The sequence below is a fragment of the Rosa chinensis genome, chromosome 5 (assembly GCF_002994745.2).
Source record: "Rosa chinensis cultivar Old Blush chromosome 5, RchiOBHm-V2, whole genome shotgun sequence".
NCBI lineage: Eukaryota > Viridiplantae > Streptophyta > Magnoliopsida > Rosales > Rosaceae > Rosa > Rosa chinensis.
In genome coordinates, this window is record NC_037092.1 from 10,715,291 (window position 1) to 10,731,006 (window position 15,716).

A 15,716-nucleotide genomic window follows, 5' to 3' on the forward strand; every position below is an offset into this window, starting at 1 on the left:
TTCAAAAGATATAAAAATACTCATTATGTTCTTACATAGAATCCGTGGGGATTCTGTGGACTAGTTCAACCAACTTGCGGACGTTTAAATATCTCATGATGTTGGTTGACATGCAAACATGTTGGTCACGTGTTGTGCTATTGTCCACTTGTAAATGTTGCTTATACTACCGTCCTAGCACATATCATACCACAACGGGCTCACTCCCAGGATCATCCTATTCAGTCAATTGGATTTGACATTGCTTGAGAGTTTACATCGAAGACTTTCGATGGTTATTGCATTAGGACTGATGTTGGACATCATATTCCCATGAGCACACCCAAATGGTCTCGCGGAAACGACTACAATGGTAGTCTGGACATTGGTAATGTGCATCAATCTCCTTACATTCGCTTGGGGTGATGCAATATCGCATACAGCTATGCTCATTCGTCTACGACCTACCGCCACTCAATCTACCTTTGTGTTACAGCTAGTGACTGGGTACAAGTATCTTACTTACGTATATTTGAGTGTGCCAATTGTGTCGCCACAGCGCTCTATGACAGGTCCTTACAGACGAATGGGCAACTACGTTGGATTTAAGACTCCAACAATAGTCCGCCACTTAATGCCCTTGCCAAGCGATCTCATTACCACTAGATTTGCGGGTTGTCACTTTGATGAAACAGTCTTCCCATCGTTAGGGGGAGATAAGAACACGAATGTTTAGCAGGAACGACATGAATTTCGTGGCCTGTCCCCATTATGTCTCATCTCGATCTCTGTTAAAGTGACGAGATCACACAAATATGTTGCAAACATGTCTGCAAGGAAGGACGTCCTTACGACGGGACGTAGTACCACCCTACACGAAGGTAGGCATGGCTCCAACGCCATAGAGAGTGGCACTTTGGCGTTACAGGCCATGGCCCCAGCTAGGATGCGTGGGAGGACCGTGGGTTCGAAGGATACTTTGGCACATTCCAATCCTTTGATCATCAAGACTCAAAATCTGTCTCATGAGAATCTTCCGGGTTAGGGTTATCGTTGGAGAACGCCTCAACGTTAGAATCTATTCCTAAGAATATAGAGTTCTATGAAAATTACACTAGTGTACATGAGATGTGGGATAGAAACTCCATCATAATTGATGATGTAGTTGTGCATGAGTTTGTTGAGTCTGACGATATCGAACCACGCTCCTTGATGAATGAATGCCAACGTAGAGAAATCTAGCCTAAATGGAAAGATGCGATCCAGGTTAAGTTGGATTCTCTAACAAAGAGGAAGGTTTTTGAGCCAGTGATGCTAACACCTCCTAACATAAAACCTATTGACTAATGGATCTTTGTTATAAAGCGTGATGAGAAAAAGATATGGAAATCTCGCCTTATGGCGCAAGGCTTCTCACAAAACGCCCTGGAATTGACTACGATGAGACATATTCTCTCGTAATGGATGTCATTGCACTCCACTACCCTGTCAGTTTGGTAGTTTTCAAATAACTGATTATGTAGCTTACAAATGTGGTCACTACGTATCTCTATGGGGATCTGGATAAGGAATATACATGAAGGTTCATGGTGAACTTCATTTATCCAAGTCAAGTGGCTCTAGACCACGGAGCGCGTTTACAAAGAGGTTGAAACGCTCACTAAAATGACTACTTGATTGGGAAGGGATATGCCCATGCGTTTCCATAACAAGTTTCGGATTCTATCGCAGTTCATGTTGGACATGATCTTCATTGGAAGCCCTTAAAGAGTTAAGGGAAACTGCTGAACACTTGAAATCCGAGTTTGAGATGAAGGATTTTGGGAGAACACAATTATGTCTCGGTTTGGAACTTGAGCATCGTGTTGATAGATGCTTAGGCATTTTGACAAGGTCCAGCCTCCAAGCACCCCCATGATCGTCCATAGTCTTGATCCTAAAAAGGATCATTTTCATTCAAAGGATGATGACGACGAAGATGTGCTAGAGGCAGGAGTGCCTTACTTGAGTACAATAGGCGCATTATTGTACTTCGTTCAATGCACAGGACCAGACATCTCATTTGTAGTGAACTTGTTAGCTAGATATAGCTATGCGCCAATGCGACGCCATTGGATTGGTATAAAAGATGTCTTTCGGTACTTGAGATGTACGATTGATATAGGCTTGTTCTATCCCTATAGAGAGATGATGGATTCGGACCCATCACACATCAGGATCGCCGCCAACGCTGGCCTGCGTCCACTATCTCCATCCCAAAACAACATGTGTTTTGGAATGTTTTGCTGATATTAGGTATCTCTCTGACCCATACAAAAGTCATTCCCAAACTGGTTAAGTGTTCAACATGGAAAAAGACTGTGATATCTTGGAGGTCTATAGAACAGACCTTCGTCACTATATCTTCAAACCATGTAGAGATTATTTCTCTTCACGAAATGGTTAGTGAATGTTTATGGATTGGATCCATAATTACGCATGTTCGAACAATTATGGTTTGACGTCTAGCACAGATGAGCCTACAAGCATTTAGGATAATACTTTTTCGTTTTGAACAAATGAAGCAAGGCTACATCAAAAGCGACAACATCAAGCATAATCAGCAACAACAAACTCTCCTCAAGATCAAAGTGAATTAGGTTCAATCTGAGGACAGTATGGTGGACTTACTCACTAAGTCCTTGCCTAAATTCCACTTTCGAGAAACATGTTGGTAGCATCGTTTGCGGAAGTTATCCGAACTCCAATGACCGTAGTCATCAGGGGGAGATGCAGATATCAGGGGAGGTGTCTGCATATATGGTCTAGAAATGTGAAGAGTGTGTTGTGTTTGGCTCCAGTTTTGTTGCAGCTGGTCAACAATCTCTTTTCTTGCGCGGGCGTGCCAGCACTATTCGGGTGCGGTCGTCGGGGGTGTCCCTTGACCTGACTTCTATCGAGCGATTGTAGACGAGGAGAGCACCAACCTCGTCGCGGGATTCTTTGTGCCTCGTGGCGAGGACTTTTGCTGAGCTTCTTGAAAATCACAATCGATACTCGATGTTGTAGATCGAGCAGAGCGAGAACCACTGGGAAGTGAGGAGAACTTGCTAAAGCGTGACTTTAGCTTGGCTGGGTTGCTAGGGCGTTACCCTTGCTTGGCTGGTTCTGTAACCGTTGTGGTCGGGGCACTACCATCGGCTCCCGAGGAGACTAGGACCGAAGTACGTTGGCAGAGGGTTTGGTGGCACTGAAAGTCGGCTTCTGAGAAGACTAGGACTAGGAGTGTGATCACCGGTAAGAGAAAGAGAAGGAGAGGAGTTGCTCTTAGAGAGGTTGCTCTAGAGAGAACTTAGATCATCTTAGAGATGTTTTGATGTTGTGAATGTGTGTTTGAGAATGAGAGGAGAAGGTGTTTATATAGGGAAGGAAAAGAAGAGTGAAATGATGAGTGGAAGAAAAATAATGAAAGTGGAGTATGGAAGTGATTTGTAAAATATGGAAAAGATAAGAGTAATGATGAAATGAAAGCAAAGCATGAAGGTGCAGAAATATGAAAGTGATGATGATCTATTAAAGAGATTGTAGTAGAAAAATATATCCAAGGAAAAAGAGAAAAGCATCTAGCTTTCTTCATGTGAGTAGGAAACATGAACATGATGAATGTTGAGCTGGTTTTAGGTCAGTTTCTGCCCCTTTATTCCTTCAATTATTTCTCCACCAAGAATTCAGAATGGGCATTCGACTTACAAAAAATGTTCCACTATGAGTGTAGATCATCCTGGTAAAATTTCAGAGCTTTTGGTATAGTGGTTGGGCCGAAAAAGCTGCTGGACCTCTTACAGGTCCAGTTTTCCAGTTTTGCTTATGCATAAAATTGGACTGATTGTTTGAAGGCCTTCCACTCAAAAATAGCTCTGGCACTCTTCATAAGAAATGATCCTTGGGATTTCTAAAATTAATCTGGAAAGTTTTAGCTCATTTGGATTTCATTTGATTAGTCTGCCGCCCCTCCTTCCTTGTTTAGCTCGGTTTCTCCTAGTCGAAGTAGGAAAATATGCTAAAGTTGACTTTTCATTTCCATGTTTCCATCATTTCCTTTTCTTGCAGCTCGCATAATCTTCCATATTAGGCTTTATTTAGCCTCTAAATAATATATTTCGAACTTGTCGACAATATATAGCTTGAGCCACTGACATTGACTCAATTTCTCCAACACATGCCTTGTCAGGCCAAAATGCTCATTTTGGGTCCAAACATGTTGTGCTTTTTTTCCCCTTCGACCGAGGTTATTTTTGTCCCACTGAGTTTTTGTTACTCGGCAAGGGTTTTAGCTAGGAAACGAGAGAAGCACCGCGTTTGGGCGACACAAGGGGGAGTGTTCAAGTAAATCCTTATTTGTGTGTCTAGCCCAAACTCTAGGTTACTTGACTTAGTGGTAATAGGGTTTAATTAGAAGGATCTAGATATTCCTATTCAATGTATGATTACCTTTCCTTTTATGATTCGGATTATATGCATTATAATCCTCTATATAAAGAGGCACATATTATCAATGAGAATACATAGTGATTTTCTCTCAATTTCTCGTTTCCCTAAAACAGTTACCATTGCTTGTCTAGTTTTGGATTTTATTTATTTGTTGAACCTTCTCTCTTCTTCACAGAGAGATCGAGTATACTGACAGAAAGCTATTATGGCCTCATCTGTCACGGACCTCTTAATTGGAAAACTCGTGACAATTATTGAGAATGAAGGAACAACCATAGCCGGTGTTTGTGATGAAGTTGATAAGATTAAGGAGGAGTTTCTACGCATGAAAGCTTTCCTAAAGGATGCGGAGGCCAACAAAGCAAAAACTGAAGGAGAGAAATTGTGGGTTGCAAGAATCAGAGACTTAGCCCATGATGTTGAAGATATCATTGATGAATTCTTGTATCACATGTATGAGAAGAAAAGTGGGGGTCAACTTTCAAGGGGCTACACAAAACCATTCGCGCTCCAAGTAATCTTTCGTTCAAGCATAAAATTTCAAAGAAGTTGCAGAAAATTACTGAAATGATCAAAGCCATTCCAGAGAGGAATTAAAGATACGGTGTTGGCCTTGTAGGAGGAATAACTACATCTGAAGATATTTACAAATTGGTGCAAAACCAAGCCGAGTCCTCTATTTTCATTGTGGAAGACGAACTGGTTGGGATTGAAGGCAAGAAGCAGATACTAATGGAATGGCTCATGGATGAAGAGCAACACCAAACTGTTATATCTGTGGTTGGGATGGGTGGTTCTGGAAAGACAACTCTAGTTTCCAAGACCTTCACCAATGAAAAGGTAAAAAGACATTTCGACTGTTGTGCATGGATTACCGCTTCCCAAACTTATGTTGTGGTAGACTTGTTTCGAAGCTTGATCATAGAACTCCACAAATCAAGGAAGGAAGAGTACCCTGCAAACTCAAATGCCATAAGCCGCATAGAATTGCTAGAGTTATTGACGAAGTACTTGGAGTCTAAAAAATACCTAGTTGTTCTAGATGACGTGTGGGAGATTGGAGAGAAATAAAGGTGTCACTTACAACTCGGAAGTCGAATAGTACTTACAACTCGAAATGAAGAAGTAGCATCCAACTCTTTTGGAGTTGAAAGCTATGTTCACCATATTCAGCCCCTGCAAAATAACGAGGCTTGGGAACTTTTCAGCAAGAAAACATTCTCCACTAATCAGCACAAAACTTGTCCACCTGAGCTTGCCAACCTGTGGAAAAGTGTGAAGGCCTTCCTTTGGCACTTGTGGCTTTAGGTGGTCTTATGTCTTCTAAGAAGTCCCTCGATCAATGAGAGAAAGTCCGCAACAGCTTAAATTGGCATCTACATAACAATTCATTGTTAGACCCTGTGAAAAACATCTTGTTGCTGAGTTTGATTTGCCATCTCAACTGAAGCATTGCTTCCTCTATTGCTCTCTATTCCCAGAAGATTTTGTAATCAACAGAAAAAGGCTCATTAGATTGTGGAAAGCCGAAGGATTTGTTGAACATGTGAAAGGGATCACACCAGAAGAAGTTGCGGATGAATATCTTATGGAGCTCTGTTTCCGTAGCATGTTACAAGTTGTTGAGAGACATGATACGGGAAGGCCGAAACAAGTTAAGATGCATGATCTGATGCGAGAGCTTACTTTGTCGACAGTCGAGAAGGAAAAGTTTGGTCTTATATACGACGGGAGAGAAGGAATGGAAAACATCTCAACCCCGTCGCTTATCAATTCACAAAATGGATGGAGAAATTAAATCATGGCCGGGTATGTCAAAGATTCGTTCTCTTCTTGTATTTGCCACTGACATGTCTCATTGTCTTTCTCAAATGCACTGGTTTCTTGGTTCAAATTGTTGAGGACTCTAGACTTGGAGGATGTCCAAATTGATAAACTGCCGAGTGCAGTTGTTGACTTGTTCAACTTGAGATACTTAAATTTAAAGGGCACTTTAATCGAGGAACTTCCAGAGTCCATAGAGTGTCACCGCAACCTTCAATTTCTGAACATCAAGCATACTAAGATAGAGTCACTTCCACAAAGAATTATGAAGTTGCTAAACCTGCGCCATCTAATTATGTATCGCTACACGGGAAACTATTTGGACTATAAACTTGCGAGTGGGACAAAAGTGCCATCAAATATCTGTCAGTTGTGAAAATTGCATTCTTTTTCAATGATTGAATCAGAAGGGGACACTAGTAGACATATCGGCAACATGACTCAACTTAGGAGCATAGTATATCGAATCTGAAAGAAAGAGATGAGATTGACCTTTGGGTCTCAGTTGAAAAGTTGACTCTACTTCAATCTATGGGTTTAATGGCAAGTAATGTTAAACTGAATGAGCAAATCAAATCCCATGATCAATTCACAAGAATATAAATACACTTAGTATTAATCAACACCACATGAACCAAAATACAAGATTTATTAGCTAACCTTCTTCTGTGTTAGGAGCCATTGCAGCAGCACTAAATGAACTTGACAACGAACACGAATTGATCTTCTCCTCAGCTCTGGATTTAAGCTCCTTACTATGGGGCAGGACTTAATGCTTTGTAATAGAGTGAGCAGGGACCAATACCATCTATATATATAAGTTAATTATCCTAATAATCCTCCCATAAAGGTGTTTTTTAGTAAACAAGTCACCAATAACAAGAAGTCTAATGCAACACTAATTCGGATTACAATTGCAATCGAACTAATGGATTCCTAACCTATGAGCTGATATAATTAACTCAATAGGTTTCTAGGTTTTGTACTTAACATACAACTCCTATTTATGATCAAAGTTCCAATCCAATTTGTAAACTGAATATAGGTGATGATAAGTCCACTTTTATTCTAACATTCTCCCACTTGGGCCATCATTGTCTATTCAAACTAGATCAAAACGATTACCAGAAATAGCTGAAGTGTGCACTGAGATGTAAGTGTATCCTAAATCCATTCAGTTATGTCAAAATGCATAATCATTGCAGAATCAAGAAATAGGCATGTTCAAATGAGCATACTCGTTCCAGACCACAAAGCAACAGTTTTGCACTTCACATGAATTCAACCTTAATGTGATGCAATCAAATAACATTATATATCAAACTGCAGCTGTTATTTGACACCAGTCCTACTTAAGTATTTTGAATATCAAAATCACAATGCAAACATAATTTCCTTTACAATCCACTTGAACTGAACTGATAAAAAATACAACAACCATAAATTTACCAAAATGAATAAATAAAGCTGTCAAAACATCATATGAAAATACCTCATTTTATTAAATCAAAACATGAAGTACAAGTATTTCTGTTACATAACTCAAAACAGAAAATCAAGAACTGAGTCTAAATAATTTTCTCAAAACATTTTGCTCCCACTGAACTTAAGCATCTTCAAAACTCGACAGAATTCCCATATTCTTGGAATGCTCCTTAAAAGCTGCTACCAACAATGCTTTAGTAAATGGATCTGCAACCTGGTCACCTGTCCTGATTCCAGAAATCTCAACTTCACTATCTTTAACTCTCTTTCTGATACTATAGAATTTTAAATCTATATGTTTAGAATTATTTGACCTTTTGTTATTCTTACTGAAGAACACAGCAGCTTCATTATCACAAAACACCTTCAAACTTCCAGTAACAAGATCACTCAACACTTTGGTTTCTAAAATAAAATTCCTGATCCATAACCCTTCACAAACTCCTTCATATATAGCTATCACCTCTGCTTGCATGGTGGAAGTAGTTATTAATGACTGCTTCATTGTTTTCCAAGCTACTGCACCACCTGCTAGCATATAAACATAGCCACAGGTCGACTTCATAGATGCAGGATAATTCCCAGCAAAGTCAAAATCAGTAAAGCCAACTAATTCAAGCTTTTTCACACGTTTATACACAAGCATATGGTCTTTGGTCCTTTGCAGGTACCTTAGAACCTTCTTACCAGCTGTACAATGCTCATGTCCAGGATTTCAATTAAACCTAGATAGCTTTCCAACTGCAAAAGACAAGTCTGGCCTTGTACAGACTTGTGCATACATCAAACTCCCTACTAGCCTAGCATATGGTATTGACTCCATTTCAGTTTTCTCAATATCAGTTTTAGGACACTGATTCTTGGTTAGTTTATCTTCCTTGGACATTGGAACTTCACCACTAGCACAAGTTTCCATTTCAAATCTTTTCAGAATTTTTGAAATATAATTTTGTTGAGATAATCCCAACAGTCCCTGCTTCCTATCTCTCTTAATCTCAATTCCTAGCACATATAATGCTTCTCCTAGGTCCTTCATGTCAAAATTACTTGACAAGAAGGCTTTAGTATCTTTAAGCAATTTCACATTACTGCTAGCAAGGAGAATGTCATCTACATACAGGATAAGAAAGATAAAATTATTTCCAACAACTTTAAGATAAACACATTCATCGACAAGATTTTCAGAAAATCCAAAAGTGAAACCACTGAGTCAAATTTCTTATACCATTGCCTACTAGCTTGTCTGAGTCCATAAATAGATTTCTTAAGCTTACAGACCATATTTTCTTTTCCTGGTTCAATGAAACCTTCAAGTTGTGCCATGAAGATCTCTTCCTCCAGCTCTCCATTTAAAAAGGTTATTTTTACATCCATTTGATGTAATTCCATGTCATAGTGAGCTACTAGAGCCATTATGATTCTAAATGAATCTTTAGTTGAAGTAGGTGAGAAAGTTTCTGTAAAATCTGTCCCTTCCTTTTGTGTGAAACCTTTAGCAACTAGCCTAGCTTTATGTCTTTCTATGTTTCCACTGGCATCTCTCTTGGTTTTAAAAACTCATTTACAACCAATCAGTTTTAGATTTTCTTTTGGCTTCACTAGCTCCCAAACTCCATTCTTGTACATAGAGTCAAGCTCTGCAATTATAGCTTCAGTCCAAGCATCAGAATCTCTACTTTCAGTGGCTTGTTTAAAACTAGTGGGATCATTGTCATCTGATAATGCAGACTCAACTTCATTTAGGTATACTTCATAAATGTCATCCTCCCCTCCAAACTTTGGTTTCCTCATTCTCTGTGATCTTCTAGGTTGCACAATTTGATTTTGTTGTGGCTCAGGTTGGGGTTGAGGTTCTGGCTGTGGCTCAGTTTGTGGTTCAGTTTGAGGTTCAGTTGGAGTTTCTTGTACTTGTTCATGTTCTAAGTCTTGTTCAGCCATTTCATAATCATGGTCATCAGCCTCTACAACATTATCTACTGCATTTTGACCTTCAACTAGATTTTGTTTTTGAACTAATCCTGACCTTAATAAACCATTTTGAATGTTTGGCAAAACAGCTATGCTACCCTCGTTTTCTGCAATTTCTTCAAAATCTGAAGACAAGTCTTCAAAACTTGTATTGCAGACGCTTTCACCTAAAAATTTAACTTGATGAGTTTAAAAAAACTCTAGGTGAATGATGAGGTGAGTAAAGCTTATAACCCTTAGACTTTTCACAGTAGCCAATAAAATGACAAGTTACAGATTTTGGATCAAGCTTTCCTAAATTTGGATTAGAAATCCTTGCTTCTGCTTTACAGCCCCAAACATGACAATGATGTAAACTCGGTTGCCTGCCACACCATAATTCAAAAGGTATTTTATCTATAGATTTGCTTGGGGATCTGTTGCAAAGGTAATTTGCAGTTCTTAAGGCTTTTCCCCAAAACATTTTTGGCAATCCTGAAGTACACATCATACTTCTTACCATGTTCAATAGAGTTCTATTTTTCCTTTTAGGTACCCCATTTTGTTGGGGATTATATGGTGTTGTATACTGAGCCTTTATGCCTACACTTTGCAGATATAATGCAAAAGGACCCTTTTGTTGTCCTTGCTCAGTATATTTTCCATAAAACTCTCCCCCCCCCCCATCAGACCTCACAACCTTAATTTTCAAATCCAGTTGATGTTCAACCTCAGTTTTGAAAATTTTAAAATCCTCAAGTGATTGTGATTTTTCTGACAGTAAGTAAATGTAGCTATACCTGGAAAAATAGTCTATAAAAGTAATGAAGTAGATATTTCCACATATTGTCTTATGTCTAAATGGTCCACATATATTTGTATGGATTAATTCCAACAGTTTCTTGCTTCTGTTGGCATTTTTCTTTCTTAAGTTTGTCATTTTTCCGTTATAACATTCAATACAATTTTCAAGATCATCAAAGTCTAATTCTGAAAGTGTTTTATTTTTCACAAGTACTTTCAACCTATCTTTTGATATGTGGCCAAGTCTCCTGTGCCACAAATATGCAGATTTTTCATTGTGCAGGGTTCTTTTTACACCAGTAATGGTGTTTATGCTTGATGTGTTATTATTATTTTCAACAAGTAAAGTTTCTTGTTGACCTAATGAACAATTCAATCTAAAATAATCATTCACAATAACACCAGAACTAAAAATAGAATAATCTTTAAGTAAGAAAGCAAGAGAATCCTTGAAAATTTTTATTCCGTTAGAACCAATGTAAAAATTACATCCGCTCTTAACCAAAAGACTAACTGAAAGCAAATTCCTTTTAATTGAAGGAATATAATAAACACTATCTAAAACCAGAAAATTTCCTAATCCCAAATCTAGTCTTAAGGATCCTACTGCCTTGACTGCAACCCTCATTCCATTCCCAACGCAAATGTTAGCTTCATCACTTCTTGGCTTCCTCTTCCTTATGAATCCCTGCAAAGAATTCGTAATATGTAAGGGACTACCACTATCTAACCAATAAGAATGAGGTTCAATGTTAACAAAATTAACTTCTAATGAAAAAGTTTCTAAATGATCAAATAAATCAATCTTACCCTTTTTCACAAGCCATGCCTTAAAACATGTACAGTCCTTCTTCATGTATCCTACTTTCTTACAAAAGTAGCACTTGAACTTAAATGGCTTGTTGACTTTAGCTGCTGTAGTATTTCATGATGGCTTAACTATAGTTTTCTTAGGCTTGAACTTGTTCTGTTTCTTTGGCTTCTCAACTAAGTTGACAGAGGTGGAGGGCTGCTTCTCCTTCTTCATTCTACTCTCTTCATCCACACAGATGGCAATAAGCTCATTCAAGGTCCAGCTCTCCTTCTGTGCATTGTAGCTAGTTCTCAAGGTATTGAAGCTAGGTGGCAGAGAATCTATGGCATTGTGAACAAGCTGGTCATCCCTAACTCCCAAATCGAGATCCCTAAGTCTAGCATTTAACTCAGTAAGCTTCAAAATGTGTTGCCTAACTCCTCCACTACAAGTGTATTTTAGCTCATTAATCTCCTTAGAAAGCCTAGCTGCCTCAGCCTTATTGCTCTCCTAGCCTTAAACTTCTCAGCTATGGCATCCATATAATCTGGTTCATCTATGCTACCTCTCACAGTATCAGTCATGGTGGTCCTCATCACATTTTTAGCTCTATAATTTGCTCTATGCCAATCTCGATAATATTTCTTCTCATCAGGTGAGCTACTTGCATCTATTCCATAGGGTTCTATATCAGTAAAACACAAATCCATGTTTTCATGCATCATCAAGTAGAACTCTACACCACTCTTCCAGGCCTTAAAGTTTGATCCAGTAAGCATCTGGATATTATTCAAATTCATGTAGGTGATTCCTAGAGAGAAATACAAAGAAAAATGTAAGTTTTAATTTTAACAGTTCTCAAAACAAATTTTGTCAAAAGATGTTCTGCATTTATGTGTTAATTCTAAAGCAGTTCATGTAAACACACAAGCCGAAACCAAAACATCTGACAAACAAAATATCAAAAGCAAATAATGCAATTTCAACCCCAAATTCTGTAGTCAATATCAAGTATCACTTTTATAGCAGAAAACATGATATTCTGAAGATTTCTTTATCATTATGCCACAAGCAGTAATTCATGTTATTCTAAAGACAATCAACATCTTTATGACAGGAGAAAAGTCCCTAGAATCTAAAATTGAACTCAAAATTATGCATAATGCTGTTTCACGTTTTAAACCATATAGCTCACACTTCTTTGGAAGACAATATACAAATATAGTTTAAAAGCAAAACACAAGTTTCTGATCTTTTCTTCATCTTAATGAATTTTGAACAATAGACAGATAATCACTTTGTGTAATATATCCACTTAACCATTTAAATTCACAGACCATGAAAAGCTTTTATTCAATTTGCAGCTTTTAGCATAACAAGCATGTACAGGGAGATCGACTTAATCACATGTCATATCATACCATCACAGATTATCAATTATAGAAACTTCTCAACATGTAAATCAATCATATCAAAACATCAAGAGATTCAAACATGGTCATCCCGAAAACCATCACATCACAAAAACAAATTCTGAAAATTAAGTTTCATCCGGTCACCATCTACTCTAGCTTAGGTGCACGCCGGGAATGCCTCTATTGTTCTTGTATATTACGATGATAAAAAACATTCCAAATTTTAAAACCCAAAATTTCCAGAAATTCTAACCTTGTTCTTCTTAATTTGCTGCAAAACTTAATCGCGGAAGCATGATTTTCAATCAAAAAATAGCAATCAATTAGTTCAACTTCTTAATCCGTAGAATTTGGTGTCTTGAATTCCATAGAGGACATAAACGTCTCCTCTGCTTTCAATCTCGAATAGAACCCTAATCCCCAAATCAAATATGACCGTTAGAGTATAACGGTCATCTGCAGGGGTTCCAAATAGGATGGGATCCGGGTCAGCGTTTCTGCTGGTTTGGGCCAAAAAGATTTTCTAAAAATTTGGCCCATTCGTGGCCTTTTTCTTTAGCAAGGTTTAGAATAAGATTTTGTAGGTTTTTGCTGAAAACAAAACTTTGGTTCTACTAAATTTGATTAATTAAAATTGATTTATGCTTGTGAAAACCTGGAGGTCTGATACCATTTGTTAAACTGAATGAGTAAATCAAATCCCATGCTCAATTCACAAGAACATAAACACACTTAGTATTAATCAACACCACATGAACCAAAATACAAGATTTATTAGCTAACCTTCTTCTGTGTTAGGAGCCATTGCAGCAGCACTAAACGAACTTGGCAACGAACACGAATTGATCTTCTCCTCAGCTCTGGATTTAAGCTCCTTACGATGGGCAGACTTAATGCTTTGTAATAGAGTGAGCAGGGACCAATACCATCTATATATATATAGGTTAATTATCCTAAGAATCCTTCCATAAAGGTGTTTCTTAGTAAACAAGTCACCAATAACAAGAAGCCTAATGCAACACTAATTCGGATTACAATTGCAATCGAACTAATGGATTCCTAACCTATGAGCTTATATGATTAACTAAATAGGTTTCTAGGTTTTGTACTTAACATACAACTCCTATTTATGATCAAAGTTCCAATCCAATTTGTAAACTAAATATAGATGATGATAGGTCCACTTTTATTCTAACAAGTAACGAAGAGGAAATTCTTCCGGTGAAAGCACAATGTCCACCTCTTCCGCACCTTCAAAAGCTTTATTTGATTGGCAAACTGCAAAACGGAATAACTTAGTTTTCTTCATTGCATAGCCTCACATCTCTGTTTTTGCATTGTTCAAGACTTGAAGAGGACTTGCTACCTCAAATTGAAGCACTGCCAAATTTGACAAGGCTTGTTGTTAGTAAGGCATATGTTGGGGAAGAGTTGTGTTTCTGCAGAGGCTTTGTAAAGTTGGAGAGGTTGGAGTTGTTGAATTTTGCCTCAGTGAAAAAGATAACTATAGAAAAAGGGGTGATGCCAAATCTCTGCTACTTATGGATTGACCACTTCATGGAATTGAAGACAGTGCCACTGGGCCTTGAACATCTTTCTAATCTACAAACTTTGGGCCTGGAAAATGTTTCCATGGAAGTTATAAGGCCTATTTGAAAAGGGGGTGTGGATCGCTCTAAAGTACAACACATTCTTGAGATCAAACATTTTTTCCTACAATCATCCAAGTGGGTGTACGAAAACTTGGCCTAGTATTTCTTTCTCCTAAAAGGTACTTACATTGAACATTAACACGACTCTTATCATACTATACAAGAAGCGGTACATAATATATGCAATAAAAGAAAGATTTACCAAGTTTTTTTTTCTCTTGTTATACTTTTTGCAGAATTGATCAAGTCTGAGAAGTATTTATTTAAGAAGATTTAACGCAGTTTGATGAAGAATCCTTTCTGTACGTGAGGGAAGATGCAAGGATTGATATCGGTTTATTATTTTGCCTTTTTTATTTTTTCAAAATTGAATAATACACAAGACTGTTTCTGATGTTGTACATGTTACTGTTTGTGTGCATTGGCATGTAATAATGTTGGATTGAACGCCACTATATCAGTTTGCAAAGTAATAAAGATTGGGTGTCCATTTCGAGCACTTTGCAAATCCTTGCAATTTATTTGAAATTTCTAGAGGAAAACAACAGAACATAGAAAATGCACCTAATGGTTAGTGTTGTTTTTCTTTGCAATAACACATATAAGCAATGGATGCATAGGAAGTGGCTGCTTTAGCAATGGCTGGATTGGCTGCATAGGAAATGTTGGTATTCTTTCCCATCTCTACGCATTTCACCGCTCCACCGAAAATTCCCTCTGCCCCTTCCGCACTGTCAACCCAGATGATAATCAGTGAGAGAGACCCATGGTCCAAAACTAGACTGACCCCGGAAGCCTCTTCAGGGAATGAGGAGCAGCTTTTTTGATTGATGACGCAATTTTCCATCCAAATGACGTAACTATAACTGGTAACGGCACGTCACTATCATTAGGCCTCGTAACCCAGGCAGCAGGTACACATGCTTCTTCTTTTTGTTTTTATACATTTTTTTCAAAGACTTCACTTTTGTCTCTTGCTAATCCCTTCCATGTCGTTTTGCGAATGAATGGCGTAAGCCGTGACGTGTGCAATGAGTCCTCTACTCTTGCCCGGGTTTTATTTTCAGCACATTTCAAAGGTCTCCCCCTAACCCTTCTCTTTTTCTTTCTTGCCACCAAGGACTAAAAAATTGAAATTTATCGCCGAAATTTTCGTTTTTTTCACTTGTCGAAATTTCCGTAACCTTCCGTGTAGATTTCGACAGATATTTTGGAAATTTCCCGAAATTTCCGGAAATATCTCGATTTTGGGGATATTTTGCGAAATTTTGGGTATATTTTTGGAACCTTCGATGGATATTTTGGAAATTTCCCGAAATTTCCGATATTTCCCGATATTTTGCGAAA

General features: G+C 38.1%; 1 pseudogene; it reads left to right on the forward strand.

Moving 5' to 3' along the window:
* The first annotated feature begins 4,654 nt into the window (after nucleotides 1-4,654).
* LOC112203113 lies at nucleotides 4,655-6,649 on the forward strand (annotated as a pseudogene).
* The last annotated feature ends 9,067 nt before the right edge of the window (nucleotides 6,650-15,716 follow it).